General features: G+C 37.5%; 2 pseudogenes; one reads left to right on the forward strand and one right to left on the reverse strand.

The window, feature by feature from the left end:
* Positions 1–1267: 1267 nt before the first annotated feature.
* Positions 1268–2211, reverse strand: LOC114045838 (annotated as a pseudogene).
* On the forward strand, positions 2210–17826 carry LOC114045840 (annotated as a pseudogene).
* Positions 17827–18244: the final 418 nt, after the last annotated feature.

Genomic DNA, 18244 nt, shown 5'->3' on the forward strand with positions numbered 1-18244 from the left:
ACTTGTGGCAACACTCTCAGGCAGAAAAGCAGGCTGTTCCTCATCTCAAAGACGAAAGCATTTCTCCTGTGGGCCAGCTAAAGAACTGACAACACCAAGAATCAGGTGAGAGAACAAGACTATTGTACTAAAGCCTGATGTTACAATGGATAGGTTTTTGTTTTAAAACGAATGTGCACACACTGAGCTGAAATGTAAAATAAGAAAAGTCATATAAAAAGGCTAGACACTAACAAAAATACAAGCCCAGAATCAGCTTTGTGGGTTTGGGTGGCTGGAGAAGGGGGTAGGACTATCTGCAGGTTATTTACAGGATTTTGGGGGGGGTGGGGAGGAGTGTAGAGGAAAGAAGCATCGGTGTAAACAATCTGGACTCATTTCACAATACTGGCCCACATGAAATAGTTATTGATTTGTAAAGTAAAAAAATAGGCTCCCACCCCTCCCACCCCCCCCATAAATATGTACACAGAAAAGATCATCGGACAGAGACAACCCGGCTGTATCTCAGCTCAGCTGCCATTTGCTTGTACGGGGCTGGCCCCATGTCTGCTAAGGAGGTAAGCCTCCCTGACTGCTGGAAGCACTTGATTTGTTACCTCTTCACGTCCCCCTAGCCTCTCTATGCTCCCCACATCAGTTAGAAGCAGACTGAACCAGGTTTGAGTTAGCCACACAACTAAGTCCATACCTAGCACCCTCACCCTAACAGTCTGCAGAGTTCCTTGAGTTCCTTGCAAACCTAGACCTTACATAGCTCTGTCCTTCCCTCTGTACCTAGGACATATGAACTGATTATTTTTAAACTTTTGGCACAGAAGAAACATGATGGCTATGGAATAAAGCCACAACAATACTGGGAAAATTCAATCATGACACATGCAGAGGGAAAAGGGGAAACTGCACTAGTACCTCAAAACCAGAACTAGATTTCCATGCATTTATGGGAACAGGGTGCAGGAAAGAAGATACGTGGAGTCAAGATTTTATAGGCTCCCTATACATTCAAAAGAGAAGGCTATGCCAAGGGTCCGCACTGATGCAGATGAGCCTGACACAGCTCACCCCTCAGGAGGAGCTAGATACAGGCCACAACTAGAAAATCTGGATCCAACCTCAGGTCTGCAGCACCAAGAGTCCTTTTGAAGGAATGCAGCAAAGGTGTTTGTGTTTTTTTTTTTTTTTTTTTAAAGGATGTACCGAGATGTCCAGTAGAAGGGCTAGGTAGAAGGATGCTTCAGGTCAGCAGAACTACGTAATACCAATACACAGTCCCATTCCTCCTCTTACTGGCTGCCCTTCAATGTGCAGACGCTGCTGACAAATGATCAGTCATCAATAGTAGGCAGCCAGAATGCCATGTTAGAACATGCACTGGCAAAGGTCATGAACTTGTGATTGAATTGCAAACAGGTTATGGGACCAGTATGTTTTCCATCTAACACAGCAGCCTTTATGCCACTTTCTCCATTCCATACATGAATCTTACCACCATCAGAGCCGATCATAATAAACTGAGAATCTGGAGTGAGGGAGGCTTCTAATGTGACAGCTTTGCTGTTGTTATACCCCCCAAACGTATGCAGTACTGCTCCCTTAAACGCATCAATCAGGCGAATGAAACTGCCATTGGCAGACATAAGGATGAGTTTGCCATCATTGCTGAACTTTAAGCCTGTCCACTCCCAGTTCCTATCATATTGCATTTTGAAGGTAGCAAATGGCCCCTTATCAAAGGAACGAAGATCATAAAGTTTTACCATTTCAGAATTGACGTCAACAGCAAAAATAAACCCTTCTGGGTCAAAAGAACAAACAGGTTTTCCTTAGAGATGCATTAGGCCCTGGCAGTTAGGAGATGGAAGATCCCAAAGTCGGATGGTTTTATCCAGGGACCCAGGGATAAAAGTGTCATCTGTTGGTGGCATGGGCAAGGCTACCACCCTCTTGCTGCGTCTGAAGAAGTACCGGATGTATTTGTTATCATGCAAGGACAGGTGGCGGATTGTATCATCTATTTTGTTAGAACTATACACTACAATGTTTGCCGCATGTGTGCATCTGATTAGGGCCACTCCATACTTCTTACTGTACAGAGTTCTCTTTGGTTTGCCCTCCTGACAGTTGTACAGGATGATCTTGTCCGACTTCTCCCAGAACACCTTGGTCACGCGGGAGTCCCGCAGCGCGATGTCCGGCCGTCTGCTTCATGGCGCCGGGGCCGGGCCGGGCGATGGGGTCGGGCGGGGAGCGCCGGAGGAAGCGGCAGTGGCAGCGGCGGTGGCGGGAAGGAGGGAGGGTGGCCGCGACCGGGACGGGGCGGGACCCCCGGGGGAGGCGTGGTGAGGCGAGGTCGAAGGAGAGCCAGGGCGGCTGGCTCGCTGTGCTCCTCCTCGTCTCCTTCCTCGTCGTCGTCCCTCGGCCTGGGCGCGAGCCTCCCTCTCACGGGCTCCTCAGGGCAAGCCGGCGGGGCTGTGGCTCCTTGTGTCCGCCATTTTGGGGTGAGAGGCAGAAGCAGGGGGCCGGAAAAATTCTTTCTATTCTCATTCAATAATCTACTGAAAACAATCATATGTAACTTTAAAAAAATATCCAAGTGCTTCTTCTTTCTTCTTTAATTTTCGGTTAGATTTGTTTAGCTCTGAAAGTGGTACATTAAAGTCCCCATTATAGGTTTATTATTTATTTCTTCCTGCCACTCAGCTTTTCCTTTAAGCATATAGATGCTAGGCCATTTAGAGCACATATCATATTTTGATATTACTGGCAGTGGCATTCTAGGGAGTTTTTAATTTTGGAATTTGTTTCAGGATGTGATGGGTGCATTCTTTATTTTCAATTGCCCTTCCATTGCATATGTCTGGGATGTTTTGTTTTTTTATGATTTTGCTATGTATGATATCCAGATTCATTTTTTTTGTTCATGTATTTCACTTAGTCAAATGATTCTTAAATTCTCTCTCCTCAATTTGTTGTTTTTGATTTGTTACCTTACACATTTTCTTTTTTGAGTTGGATTCATCTTACTATTTATTTTAGTCTTATATAGTAACCTTTACTGGGGGACTATTTTTGTTGTTGTGGCTGTTATTGTTGTTACTGTTGTTGTTGAGTTATTCTTCCAATAGCTCTGTACTTCTGGAGTTTGGGTTGGCATTTGGAAATGCTTTGTATTCTCTAGGGTCTTTGAGTTGCTTTTTCTGAATATTCAATGCTGTTCACTTCAAGGATTTCACAGACAGATCAGGTGGACAACTTAAAAATGTTCAGTGTACCCAACTGGTCTATCTAGGGCAAAGTCTGATATCTTCTCTTCTGGTCTGATCTTTGCAATCTGTTGGTCTTGGTTTAGGTCTAGGAAACAAAACTGCAGTTTTACTTCTGGTTAAAGCTCCAGTAAATTGCTGCTGGCCCTCCCCTTTCAGCTACCTAGAGTGGTTTATAGGTCGAGAGTGACAGATCTGAAGGTTTTCTGTTGGTCTGAGTTTGTCTATCCTGAACACTTAGTTGCAAGTTCTGACCAGCCTGGGGGCTAAATTCTTGACCGTACTCCAGGGTCAAAACCTGATTCCAAGCAAGGGCACAGTCCTTAGCAACAAAAGCTCCTTGCCTCAGTCTATAGGCAGTACTGCTTCTAGCATCAAATCATACTCTCAGTTCTCACTGGGTCTGGGACCTAGCTCTGGGGTTAGAGAAGCAGAATTGCATTTTGTAAGTTTTCCCCTCTCCCTACTTGAAGCCTTCACAAAATGCACTTCTATCTAGTCTTGTGTCCTATGTCTAAAGAGCTCTATTTTCCCTATGTTGACCTGGGCTGGATTCATTAGATTTGCTCATTGGATTTCCCAATCATGACACTCCTGCATCCTTTCTAGCACTTTGTTGGAACTTTGTTGAAGAGAACTGTTCTGTACCTTAAATTGCCTCTATTCATCTAATTGGGCAAGAGGACAGAGTCAAAAACTCTTACTAATGCCTCCCTTTAAGGAGGGCACAAAAGCTCAGCCAGATCTTTTCACACTAGCTTTGGTTCCAACTCTACCATCATCACACATCCTCAGCATCAGGAAACTTAGCATCTCAGAGATTACTTCCACAATCTCTGTTGCTCACACATCATCAGTTCCTTCATTGTCTCCGCATCTCTGATGAGAGAGCTGGAGGGCAGAGAGATCTGTGTATCCTCAGCTTCATTTTGTGTGCTATCTCCTTCCATTGTAAGCTCCTTGAGGGCAGGGGTTATCTTTATTGTTTTTGTATCTCCAGCACTTAGGCCAGTGCACTGCACATAGCAGGCGCTTAGTAAATGTTTATTATTTTATATCATTGCATTATAAAATCCTTAGTTAATATTAGACAGTATTAGTTGAAGCTAGCTGGAAAGCTGAAGACTACATGGAACAGAGGCATCACCCCTATCTAGGAATAATAAAATGTTTATTGGGGGAATAAATGAGAAACAATGGCTATCCTGGATAATTAGTGGGCAGATCTAGAAAAGAATAGTGTGATAATATTGCTAAAAGTCATATTAGCTTTAGAGATTTGGTTGCATTAGTTACTCTTTCATGTATAATATGGTCATAAGTTCCTTTTGAGTTTACTCCTCTGTGGTGGTTCCTTAATCACATATGTACCTCAAAGGTGTATGTAATGGTTCACTAATCACACATGTACCTCAAATGTGTATGCCTCATTAAAATTGTTTTGCAGGTCCCTTTTTCCCATAAAATGAATGCAGGTTTATGGGTGAGTGAGCTTGGTTTTATGGGAAGAATATAATTATTATTTTATTATTTCATTAAATATCTTTGCTGTGAACCAGGTTGGTCTTCTGGTTTGCCTAGTAAAGGTACATGCATTGGTAGGAACTTATGATATGTAATTCAGAGGGGACACTGAGTAAGTAGAACTTGTAGTGACCAAAGGGGAGTCTGTTTCTTAGGAGATCCCTATGTAGTATACTAATAGGGATGATATTTTGACTAGAGAAGAATTCGTGTATTGTCACTTGAACCCAGATGATATAGATGATATATATATATATAACTCCCAACACATAGGCCAGACAGTGAAACAAGCATGTGTAAATACATTGCCGACACCGCTTCTATCCTCACAACAACCCCAGAGAAAAAGCTCTGGGACTATTGTTTTTAGTCTGGTTTTCTTCTATCCCTAGACAAGAGCAATGCATCTTAAATAAGCAACATCTTTGAGCTTGCATCAGAGGGAAATGTTTATTCTATGTCATTCAAAAGAAAGATCAATGGTAGCATTTTTTGAAACGCTCATTTAACATTATTGATTCTGACTTATTTCAGATTGTTCTCTCTGCATTAATAAACCTGAATCTGTCTACACAATAATTGCATGTAATGAAAACTGTGTGGGGACATGCTTTCTAATTTAACATACCTCCCTGTTTTAATAGGGTATAAAAATAATTTGGGATATCACTAGGATACATTTTCTTTAATATTGCCATTTACTAATATTAGAGATGTGCATTGATTCATAAACTAGTTTTTATGGTTCACTTCAATCCAATGACCAGTTAATTTGAAAATATCTGTGTACTAGCTTGATTAAATACAATTGACTTTTTAAATGATCCATGGTTGTAGGTATAGATTTAAAGTTTTTTTTAGTGATTTAGAGAAGGTTGTTGATATCAAAAAGTCATATGCTGAATATAAATTACTTTGCCGAAATAGAATATCAGAGTTCTTTGGTTATATATGTATATATACACACACAAACATACATATACGTGTGTATGTGTATACATATGTAACCATATGTATACATATGTAACCATATAATTTCTGTCTCTACACATACACACAAAATGATCTTCCTAAAATGTATGTCTAACCATGTCACTCACTTTACTATTCAATAAACACCAGTGGCTCCCTATTACTTCTGAGATCAGGGTTACAAAGATATATATGATACCATCCTAGCCTTCAAGGAGTTTAAAATCTGGTTAAGGAGATAAGACATAAAAGGTTTAAATAATAGTTGAAGACAACAATAGCTATGCCACCAAAGAGGACACAACTACTAAATTAGCAGATATGTATTCCGTAACTATAAATATAAATATTAATATCCAAAGGAAGGGGAATTTATATTAAAGAGTGCATGTGGAGGTGGGGAGTTATTTGATGTTCTGGGAAGGTGGGATTTTATGGTTTTTTTTTCTTGAGGCATTTGTAAGATTTAAAAGAAATAAAAGGTGTTTGAAGGGCATTCCATGTAGAGAGAATGAAAATTGGGATGGAAATATTCTATCAAAAGTAATTTTATATAATTATAATGTTAGCAAAGGAACATTCTTTTGGAAATAGGATGCCATGTCACAAAAATAGTTTGAATAATTGTACTATCTTCAAAATTAATACTTTAAAAGTTGATTATTAATCATAATTATCTAAAGTCTAGGGATATAAAGTTGATGAATATAAAGTTGACTAATCATTATAATAATTCCAAGTTGTCATCCAGAATGGTTTTCTAAAGGTTAGGTTTTTTTTTTTTAATTAATCAGAGACATGCATATCGCTTATAGATCAAACCTTTGGTGATATTTCTAGCCATTGCATGTCTCCAAATTTCACACAAATTGTTACCTATCTTTACACAGCATAGAGTGCTGTATCTATCTTTATGGAAAAAAAAGCATGATCAGCATTTCTGGAACCCTAGCTATAATTTGAATATATAGTAGTCCAAATTGCATAGAATAATTTTTTTGGAACTATTTAAATTTGTCTTTCAGATATGCAGACAACTCTATACCATTCAGAAGTTCCTGAGTACAATGCTATACTCTAGTGGACTACGATAATTGATGTACCCAGTGATAATCTGAGTCATCAATAAAAAGTTCAATTTGGTTCAATGTGCTCTACTTAATAAGCCTGGTAAGTAGGTCATATATTTCTCAGGGATTCTCACTAAAATGTTGAAAAGGGATTATGTTGTAGTACTTAAAAGTTAGAATTTTGAAAGTATACACCAAAGTTATCTGGAAACATGCCATGCCATAGGGAATATTTTAATTAGAGATATATATTCAGTATAGTTAGTAAAAGGCCCACCTCTCATCCCCCTCACACATCACATACTTAAAATATCAGTTAAAATGTTTCGTTTATATGTAATTTTCAGGAACATATGTGTTATTTCTGAAATACTATACACTTGTTCTAATGCAGAATGACTTTATTTTTATTTATTTTTTTGCTATAGTTGTTGTGGTATGGTGGTGGTGAGAAGGAATGATACAAAATAAACTTTGACATGTCTTTTATATCTTGACTAGTGAAGTTGAACCTAAGCACAGTCCTCAATGCCAAAGCCATGCTAATTTAAACTATTTTAAGCTTCTATTTTTTGTGTGCACATCAAAGGATCTCCTTTCCCATTGTCAGTGTGAAAATATCCTGCACAACTGCATTGACCTCAAGGGCAAACAGCAAATGGTGGAGTCTGACATGTACAGTTTGAACACAAAATTTTATTTTATATGTAAAAAACCATAAGCATTTGTCTTCAGAAATGCAACACACATTCAAGTAACAAATTCAGTCCCCACAGCATCTATTGGATTCATTATTTTAGATGAAATAAATCACAGTTAGCAGCATAGCTATCCCAGCTCTGGGGATGTAGCCTATCTAAATTTCACACTGTTCTAAATGTATTTATAGGAGTGTCTTTCTGCAGTCCCTTGGGGGAAATAGTATGAGTATAGTCCTTAGTATTTGTTTCTTTAAAACAATATTTTAATGTCAGAAGGGAATCCTTATAATTAAGAATCATTAGTTTCCACAATATAATATTTAAAACTTGAAAGGTATTACTCAGAAAACATTCCCACAGTGCTCTGGATGGGCACAGATGCTTTGTGTGCCACAAGATCATTTCACTTTGGTAAATCAATGTGACAATCGAATTTGGCCCCATTTTACCTGTAGTTGACACATAAGCTCATTTGCAATATTTTTGTTGATTCCTTATGGAAACCTTGGAATCCCTTCAACAAAAGAAGGCCTTCTATTTATGTAGGAAACTGTTGGTAGCTGCATTCATTAAATTAAATTAAGTAGCATTAAAGCAATAAACCAGTACATTCCATTTAGAGAGAGTTCTTTGAGGCTGAGGAAGTCAATTAATTTTTTTTTTGCAAATGATCATTTTTATGAAATGTGGAGGGGGAAAAAGAAAAAGGGCTCTAAAAGCCTCATATTCAAGATATGCACTTGGGAGCTAAAATTAATATCTTATTTTGCATGTCTGCTCTGTAACTGAATTATAAACTGATTTTAAAAGTTAAGTAATGAAACAAAACCTGGATTCCTGGGAACTGATAGTAAAAGGTTCTTAGAACTGATAGTAAAAGATTCTCATCTACCTAAGTATATGAATGATTCCTCTGTATTGCAGAAAATATGTATGAGGGCCTATTCAGTGGGATTTAAATAAAATTGCCCCATATTCTGGAATGTATATTTATATAAATGTATTTTAATATAAAATAATAAACTGTATCAAACATTTCTTTGAAATCCCTTTTCAAGGATAAGAAAATTCAAGCTTATTCTTATGGAGAAAAACAAAAGGAGCAAGATTTGGGGGAAAATAGGTCCTGGTTTCAATCTTTGTTCATATTCACAGTCAAAGCTGAAATAAACTTAAAGCAATGATGCTATTTTTGATTTATTCTTTTTTCCATTTATTTCCTTATTCAAAAGCTTGTTTAAAACTCTCTTGAAGTATTTAATATGCCTATGATACTCTATTGGGTGATGAATAGAGTTGTGATCCTGGATTTAAGAAGACCTGCATTCAGATTCTGCTTCTTTCACTAACTTAACTTCTGTGAGTCCTGATTTATTTATGTGTAAAATGGGTATAAATATTATCTCACACCTGAACAGGAAAAGAGTTGTCTGGATTTCTTTCAGGAAATTACAAAGTCCCTCTGGAAAAACCCAAACAAAAATCCCTTTAAAACATTCTGATGTTGTATTTCTCTTGTTGAAAGGAATTCTGAAGAACTGAAAATGATGATTACTTAAAGGACAATGAAGAGGTGCAGAGTGGATGTGAACAGACTGCAACACATGTTAACAAAAAAAAAATTACAAAGAGTAACTAGAATAAAATATACTATTGAAGAAATAAATGAGTGAAAAAGAAAATAGTCTTGTTCGGTGACCAGAATGAGGGTGAACTGCTGGACAGCCCCATGTTTCAATGGCATCTTGCAAAGTCAAGAGAAATTGTGGAAGGCCATCACAACACTTGGTAGAACCCCTTTGGTGAACTCATGGGAGGACATGAATAAGAGTCACACAGGATGGGCAGATACCAATGGGCTACAATTTTCTTTTCTTTTTGTTTTTGTTTTGTGTTTACATTCCTTTTCTTTTTCTCTGTGTCTTTCACCTCTCACTTTTAGTCAGTCATTTCTTAAATATTTTTTTTTCAAAAAGAGAAAAAACAGCAAAAACAATCTAAAAATCTCTCTCATGCATTATTCATACCCATGAACCTCTCATGGTTTCATTTCTTTAAAGAGAGAGAGAAGGTATTATATCATATCCCTCCTTTGGGACCAAGCTTGTTTTTGTTATTTATAATTATTCAACATTCTTTTTATTGTTTTATGTTTGTCATTTTTGCCATTTATATTATTGTAGCCATTGTGTATATTGTTGTTTTGGGTGTGTAGGGTGTGTTCAGAGAAGACCAGTACCTCTGGTGTGAGAGCTGCTGAGTCCTTTTCAGGACTGCTTTCCAACTTTGGTGTACACTTGATCCACCTAACTCTCACCTGTGGCTTCAAGAAGCTGTAGCAGACACAGCGGCCACATCCTGGTAAACTATTTCAGCATATGGGCTAAACCAGGTTGAAGATAATGAGGGGTCTCACACACATCAGTGAGATGTCTATCCCAAGCATGTGAAGACTTCCCCTGAATGAGAACACTTTTTTTTCCCATTAGCCACAAAAGTAGCTGAAGTGGGCGCTATGGAATGCTTAGAGCTTAGTTAGACATCTAAGACACCAAGGTCTATGATTTTCATTAGAAGGAATAGCCATATCAGTGAAATCAACGTTTCATAGAATATTGAGAGGTCAGTTCTCTAGTCTCAGGACACAGAGCCAGTAAATATGAGCCAGGGCTCAAATCCAGCTTAGAGTATTTAGTATATTGAGAACTCACTTCACTGGTTTGTTAAGAAGTAAAACTACTTTAAAGCATTATATAAATGTTAGAGCTATTGTTATGTGAAAGGTCTACATGAAATACACATTAGAACTTTTATGTAGGTTTGGCTTTCCTTGTCCTCACATAATCTTTTTATTTGTCTTTACATAGCAAGCAATAGCCAATTTGAGGAGGCAATAGTAGTGTACCATCCCTAGGATCTGGAGTCTAGATGGTTCTCTGATTTGACCCAATAATTTTCTGAGATTAGCATGCCTTGGGTAACAATGATAACTTCTTAGTTTCTCATAGGACCTTACAGTTTATAAAGCACACACACACACACACACACACACACACACACACACACTGATTAGATATTCATAACAACTCCATGAGGAACTTAGAGTAGGTGGACATTTTACAAATGAGAAAATATGGACTGGAATAATTAAAGCTTGCCTGAAGTCATACCGATAGTAGTTGGTAAAAATTGGATTTCAACTCATATATACTGACCACACTCCCAAGATAATATGAGGCAGAAAAAAAGAGCCCTAGATTTGGAATCAGAGGACCTGAGTTTGAGTCCAATTTTACTACTTCCTACTGGTGTGATTTTGGGCAAGTCACCATTTTTTTGAGTATTTTCCTTCTCCGTAATATGAAAGAATTAGATTCAATAATCTCTAAGGTCCCTTCCAGTAAAAAAAGTTTCTATGAAGAAAAGGCTATAGAAGTGTAGATTGAACATTAATTGGAAACTAAATATTCTAATTCTCAAGAATTAGTGGGTCAGGAAACAGGCCATAGAAACAATCAATAATTTCATTAAAGAGAATTCCAACGATGAGATAACATTCCACAATTTGTGGGATGCAGCCAAAGCAGTACTTAGTTTAAAATTTATACCTCTCAAATGTGTACATCAATAAAAGAGAGAAAGAGCAGTCTATGAATTGGGGATACAACTAAAAGAAAAAAACCAGAAAAAGAACAAGTTAAAAAGTCTCAATTAAACACCACAATGAAAATCCTAAAAATCAATGAAGAGATCAATAAAATTGACAGTAAAAGTATTAAACTAATAGATGAAACTAGGAGCTATTTTTATGGAAAAGACCTAATAAAACAGATAATCTATTGATTAATTTGATTAAAAAAATAGAAGAAACTGAATTACCAGCATCAAAAATGAAAATATTAATACACCACCAAAGAAGATTAAATTAAAGCACTTATTAGGAATTATTTTGCCCAATTATGTACTTGTAAACTGATATTCTAATTGAAATAGATGAATATTTAGAAAACTATAAACTACCCATATCAATAGAAGAGGAAAATAATACTTAAATAATCCACTCATAAAAAGAAATTGAATGAACCATAAAAATCCCAGGACCAGATGGGTTTACAAGTGAATTCTACCATTTAAGGAATATATACATATAAACACACATACAGAACGTGTATATACATGCAAATATATACCACATATATGCATATACATTTATACATACATGTATGTGTGTATGTACATATGTATGTCTATATAAAACTTAGCCATGTCTCGACATATCCAGTTCTAATATGGAGACACTCTTGAGGGACCTTTGCCTAGCATAGAGGTCCCTTCATCCCCTACTGTATTTACCTTGATTGGCTGCCTACATCTTTAAAATTGGCAAGATTGAGCTGTTTGCTTTCTCTTTCTGCTGCTGTCTTTTTGACTGTATCCGTATTGTGAAGGTCCTAGGTCAACCACAACAAAGGCACGATGAACTCAGCTGGTGAGAGAGGAAGTACTGTTCTTCCTTTACACTCATCTATTTTACCTTGGTGAAGGGGCTAGAGGTGTTTTGTTCTGTTCTGTGTTATTTATCCTCCTCAGTTTCAGGTGCCTAAGCTGTTATCCATGACATGACAGGTCTATTCATGGTGACTTTGGAGCCAGGATTGTAGGAAATGAGGTCCAGTCTACCAGACTGACATGGAAGCCCTGAGAATCCAGGGACACTGGGACTCATGTCCAAGCGATCTTTTGGGCAGAGAAATGGGATTATTCTGCATGGGAATGCAGCTAAACTATAAACCCGATTTGCTTCCCTTCCTTGGAGACTGAGGTGTTATGAGAGTGGGGGTGGGGTGGGGGTAAGGAAGGAGGATTAAGCCTGCCACATTTGTATGTTTTTGGTTATACTTTCTCAAGTAAATTCTTCTGTGTAAAAATTGTTGTCTGTCATGTTCAAAGAGGATCAATGGCATAGGGGATGATGTCTTGAGTTGTCAGCCTCACTCCCTCTTCCCGAGACAGTGAAGTCCAGTGGAGGACAAAAGTCAAGATGATAGTGATGGCCTGGAATACAATAGATGACTTTGGCATCTTTGATATCTGACCAAGCTCTAAGTGCTCCACAGCACCTGCTACAGCTCCCTTCATGGCTGTGGGAACAAATTGTTCTCATTCATCCTTTCTACCTGGGTAAGTTTTCATGTATTTGGGATAGACTTCCCCCTAACTGACTGATGGGTTTGAAGCCTGTTGGTTACTCTCAACCTGGTTTAACCCATCTGCCAAGAAGGTTTTACCTGAATGTGGCTGCTGTGTATACTACAGCTACTTCGAGCCACAGGTGAGAATTGGGTGAAAAGGGAAGCACCAAAGGTGGATAAACAGCCCTGAAAAGGACTCTGTTAGACCTCATACTAGAGGTGCTAGTCCTCCCTGAACTCCCTATTCACCCCTATGTAAAAACTAATCTGTCAGTGGCTAAATGGAGCTGGGGTTCAGAGGACCACCTCCCCTACATTTGAGAGAACAATGTTTGTGGGGGCTGGAGTTATTTGAAGAGAACCTAGGCCTCCTTTCTCCCTTAATTGTACTGAAGAAGGGGAGAGGGAGAAGTGATTAAATGTAACCTATCTGACCTTTTAGGAAGTGAGAGCCACATTTACATATGAATGTCTATGTGTGTATGTATGTGTTTTTATACACATATATAGGCATTCATATATACATACATTTAATCCTCCAGTTGCTAATGTCTTTTGCCCTCAATTTATTTTATATTGATAGTTTATATATTTTGTATGTACTTAATATGTCAAGATGTTGTCTCCTCTGGTATAAAATTAGTTCTTTGAAAGGAAAGACTTTCTATTTTGTCCTTGTATACTAGCTTGGCATATACAGGTGCTTAGTACTCAATTAACTGATTGCTAAGCCAATTAACCCATATAAATATACACGTATATGATGAATGTTTTCTGAAAATATTTAACTGATTTTTGATAATCAGAATTTAAATCAAGTATTAATTTAAAAAATTAGATGAAATAGAGACCTTTTCTCTGTGAAGAATCTCTTGAGCAGAGACTTACTAAAGAAATAGGATGGCCTGCTTCTGATTCTGTTCTGAAACTCTTGGTGACTCATCCAGCAAGTTAACACTTATTTTCAAGTAATTTAGGGAAGTCATTTTCCTAATAAATCATGAAGTCCGAGTTTTCTGTAGATGGAGAGATCTTGGCATTTCGAATGAAAACTTGGACAATGTGAGTTTCATCCTGTGGGTCCTTCACATTAGTAAAATTCTCCTAAGGTAGTATTTCTGCAGCATAAATACTGAGACAGGAATCTGGAGCCTTATATCTAGAAGTGAAATGCAGATGACCCAGTTTTGTTTTACTTTATTTTAATAAAAATTATTTGTGAGAATGGTTGGAGAAAAAGCATCTTGTTCAAAGAAATACTAGACTTAAAAAAAGCAATGAGTAACCCTTTATAAATGCACAGATTGGTTAGAATGAAAGAACAGCTTAACACAAGTACAACACTCCCTCTCATAACTTAATAGCAGCTGCATTTAAAATGATCTTCAGCTTTAGGATTCTTCTCAATTGTATATGCCTCTTTCATTAATTTTTATCATGAGCACCATTTAATGTGAAAGGGTATATTGTAAAGGACCAAAACAATGACTCCCTAAATAAAATTAGACTGAAATGTCATTCAGATCACAAAATGAATATTGCTTTATTCCCATTTAAAGCTTCCATACAGTAGGTTTAGCACTCATCATTACAGAACAGTAAATAGTGACTTGTTAGCCTCAAGGGCTCAATGCAAAACACTACATCCACCAAATTGTGTGACCCAAAGTCCTAGGTCACTTGCTGAACAATCTAAGGCACCTTTATGCTTTAACAAGTGACGATTATGCTAGTCTTCTGAATATGTTAGAAAAAGTCTGTTCCTTAAATTAAGTATTTAAATGAAATTTATGCCATAAGTGAGATTTCATGTGTACATTCAACACACATGCACTTGATATATTATCTTCTTTTCATGATGTAACAGTTTTTGCATATATTTAGCATTTATATATTCTATTTGTGTTAAAAAATCTGAGAACATTAGCCCAAAGAGTGCAAATTTGGGTACCTTTCAGTAGAACATAATTTATTGTCAGCATATCTAGACACACACTGAGTAAAGCTTTGGCATTTATAAATTCTTTGTATCTTTATCAGACAGGAAGCAGATCAGAATTTCATTTGGGACCAAAGCCATCACAAGGCTCCTCTATAAAATAGTAGATGGAATGCAGTTTTCAAAATAAATAATCAAAATAATGCTGGATGAAGTTAGTTTCAGTGCTAACATAAGTAATATTTTGAAACATTTCAAAAATGAAGTCATCAGATCAATACAGCAATATAATATTTTCATAATAGTCTTTAAATGAACTCTAGGCTTGAAATTTAAGGTAGTATAACGACTACTAGATTTGGAGCCTGCAGACCTATTTAAAACTTGGCTTGGACACTTATTATCTGATGCCCCTGGAAATCCCTCTAGTTCCTTCTTTTGTAAGGTAGAGATGAGAATATACTGATTAATTCACAGATTTATTTGGAAGGAAATGTTGTTGATCCCGTGTGCATCTTAAAGCTGAAGGATCATTTTAAATGCAGCTGTTAAGTACCTGGATAAACTGGAGAGTAAACAGAGGATTCTCATGAAGATAGAGATGATTCTCGAGCTCATATAATATAAGAATGACTTTAAAGGACTATGTTTATCCTGGAGAAGACTTGTGGGTTGGGGAGAGGCTGGTATACTATTTATAAGCATTTAAAGGGCTATCTTGTAGAAGAGTGATTACATTTGTTTCATTTAGACTTAGAGGGCAGAATTAGGAACAATGCAAAGAAGATGTGGAGAGGTGAATGTAGGATTTATATAAGGAAAAACTAACTGAAAATTAGACTTATCCAAAAGGGGAATGGCCTGCCTTGAGAGGTAGTGGATTCTACCTTCCAGGACTTCTGCAATTGAATTGGTGACCAATTCAATTCAGCAAACATTTATTTAATTCCTACTATGTGAAAGGTACTGTTTTTGACACTGGGACTACAAGGACAAAACAAGAATTTCTTCTTTCAGGCTTTACTGGATGATATGATATGAACACATATATTCATGTATATGAATTTATATAAATATACAAAATAATTTAAAGCAAGAGTGTCAGGGAAATGTCCTGTATAAGAGGCGGTACCTGAGTTGTGTTTTGAAGGTAAATATTATTCTTTTTAGATGTATCTTTGTCTAGATGTTCATTGAGCTTTCTTCCAACAATGAAATTCTGTAACTTTGTGTAATGTCAGATATTTAGTTCTATTTATTGAGGCAGCTAGTGTAAATAGAAAGCCTGGTAGTTGTTTGCATGCCTGTGTTGGCTTTTCTATTATTATTCTAAAGTGGATACTGGTTAAAAATGCCTCCAAGGGTTTGTACGTGGCTGTATAAGTGTGTGTGTTCTTCCAGATATGCTAATGAAGAGTAAGATATAATATTGAAGATCTGCTGAGTTCCATAAATATTGGTTCTCTGGGCTAGGAGAGAATAATAATACCTGGCATCTGTCTTGACAGGTCAAACCTTGGAGGCACAAAAAAACTAAACAGATGAAGAATCCCTGTTGTTCATAATGTGAAATGCAGTTATATAGAAAACCTGTAGAGCTTATCTGTAAGTAGATATAGATGTTTTCATTGATTGCAATTTTAAAATTCTGATATTCTTCCAGTGCTGTGCAGTTTCAAGTCATGAGAAATGAAATTTCTGATTGAAAAAACAACAAATGAGTAGAAGTTCATTGTGAGATCCCTTAGTGACTGGCCCCAGCTTAGGGGGCTTCTTCTTTCCCTCTGGCTCACTTGCTGGCCGTCAAGTAAGGTTGCAGTGGGAGGTGCTGTGCCTAAGCAGCTCTTCTTTCCAGGCAAGAAGATGTCCAAGCCAGCAATCACAGCAAGGGGAACTCCAGCCACCTCCCCTAGCAGGGAGTGGGTGGACAGAAAGGCCCCGAACCAATGAGGAGAATACATTTATCTGTTCCTAAATGGACACCACACATCCTCTGGAACTCTTCCTCCACACCAGGAGGAAAATTGTTGCACATCATGATGTCAAATGTCAGGGGACAGCCTTAACTGAATTGCTCAGGAAAGAAGAGGAGAAAAGAATTAGTGACAACTAACCTGTGAACCCTATGAAATCAGAAAAGCAGGAAGGCAGAGAACTGAGGAGGGATTCTCTGGAACTCAGTCAAAACCACAAATCCATAGCTGCAGGAAGCCCCAAAGCCATGGCATTGCTCCCCTACACCACTAATGTTGACAGTGAGAAGTATAACCCAAAGAAACTCCCCTGAACCAAGCAGGCCTGTAGAAGAAAATCTCAGGGTAAAACTTGAAAAATCAGTCACCAACTATTATTCCATGAGATGGAGCTCCTGGAGGAGCAAAGGATAGCTACAGTTGGATGAAAAGAGAAAACCAGATGAACTGATTGAAAGTGGAAAGGAAGAAAGCATCACAATCAACATCATTGATGGCAAAGACAGAGGAGTGAGCACCACCAAAAACTCCATGAGCTTGTGGTCTCATCAAAATCACTGCCACCCAGCCTGAGAGCTATCTATGCTCAGGAGTCTTCCACAGGATACTACATGTACTATTTTCAGTACCTGAGTAAAACTTAGTGTATGGATGCCACTTGAGAAACAGATCACACAATTAGTCAATCAGAGCAAGCACAGTAACTGCCCAACTGAATTCCATGACACCCTTGCAAAGCTTTCCTGGAAGACCACCCATATACAGCTCTCAAATACTGATTCCCTACTTCCCTGGACAAAGTACCTTCAAATGGAAGTAGTTTCTTGTGTTTGTTTTTGGTGGGGGGATGGGGTTTACATCTAATTTTTGTAGATTATATCTTTTTTTTTAATCCATTGAAAAGTATTTTCAGTGTGGTATTAAAAAAAAAAAACTGCTGTAGGTTGCCTTCCAGGCAGCCTTGTGCAGATGGCCTTAGTTTATCAAAACATTTTTATATTTCTGATTGTTTTGTACGTGTTTTTTTTTCCAGACAAATCTAGACTTCTCATGCATACAATCTAACAATCGAAGACTTGGTGCAAGTTTTATAGATAGATGAAAAACCCTAATTTTGGATTTGAATAGTCTCATGGCCTCCATCTGTGTGATTTTCTATGTCCCACTTTTGGGGAACAGGTCAGGATAGAACACACCTTACTCCTTCCTGTTTCCCTCTTGAATTTGATGTGTCTCTACTCAGAACTATTTGTGTCTGTAAGCATAAGTTTTTAACTCTTCTTTGTCCATTTTATGTGAGGTTTATCTGATGCTCATCCATCCATTCTTCCAGTTTTGCATATGCTTCTTTTCCTGTATGAGGAATAGAGAAATAGGCAAGTTCTACTCTTGTCCTTCTCCCTTCTTAAACTAGTATATTTTGTTTTCTTTTCTCCTGCCCCAGTGAAAACTCTCAAAAAAGAACCAGTTTACCCTTGGACCTCTTTTTTATGCAATGTCCTCAATAACCTTTAAAAACATTAAAGTTCTTAAGGGACATTGATTTCTTTTCCCTCAATAGAATATTAGCATTGAAGCATTAGACAGCCCATTTCATTTGTTCAAAT

This window comes from Vombatus ursinus, unplaced genomic scaffold (genome assembly GCF_900497805.2).
Source record: "Vombatus ursinus unplaced genomic scaffold, bare-nosed wombat genome assembly UNPS02014779.1, whole genome shotgun sequence".
NCBI lineage: Eukaryota > Metazoa > Chordata > Mammalia > Diprotodontia > Vombatidae > Vombatus > Vombatus ursinus.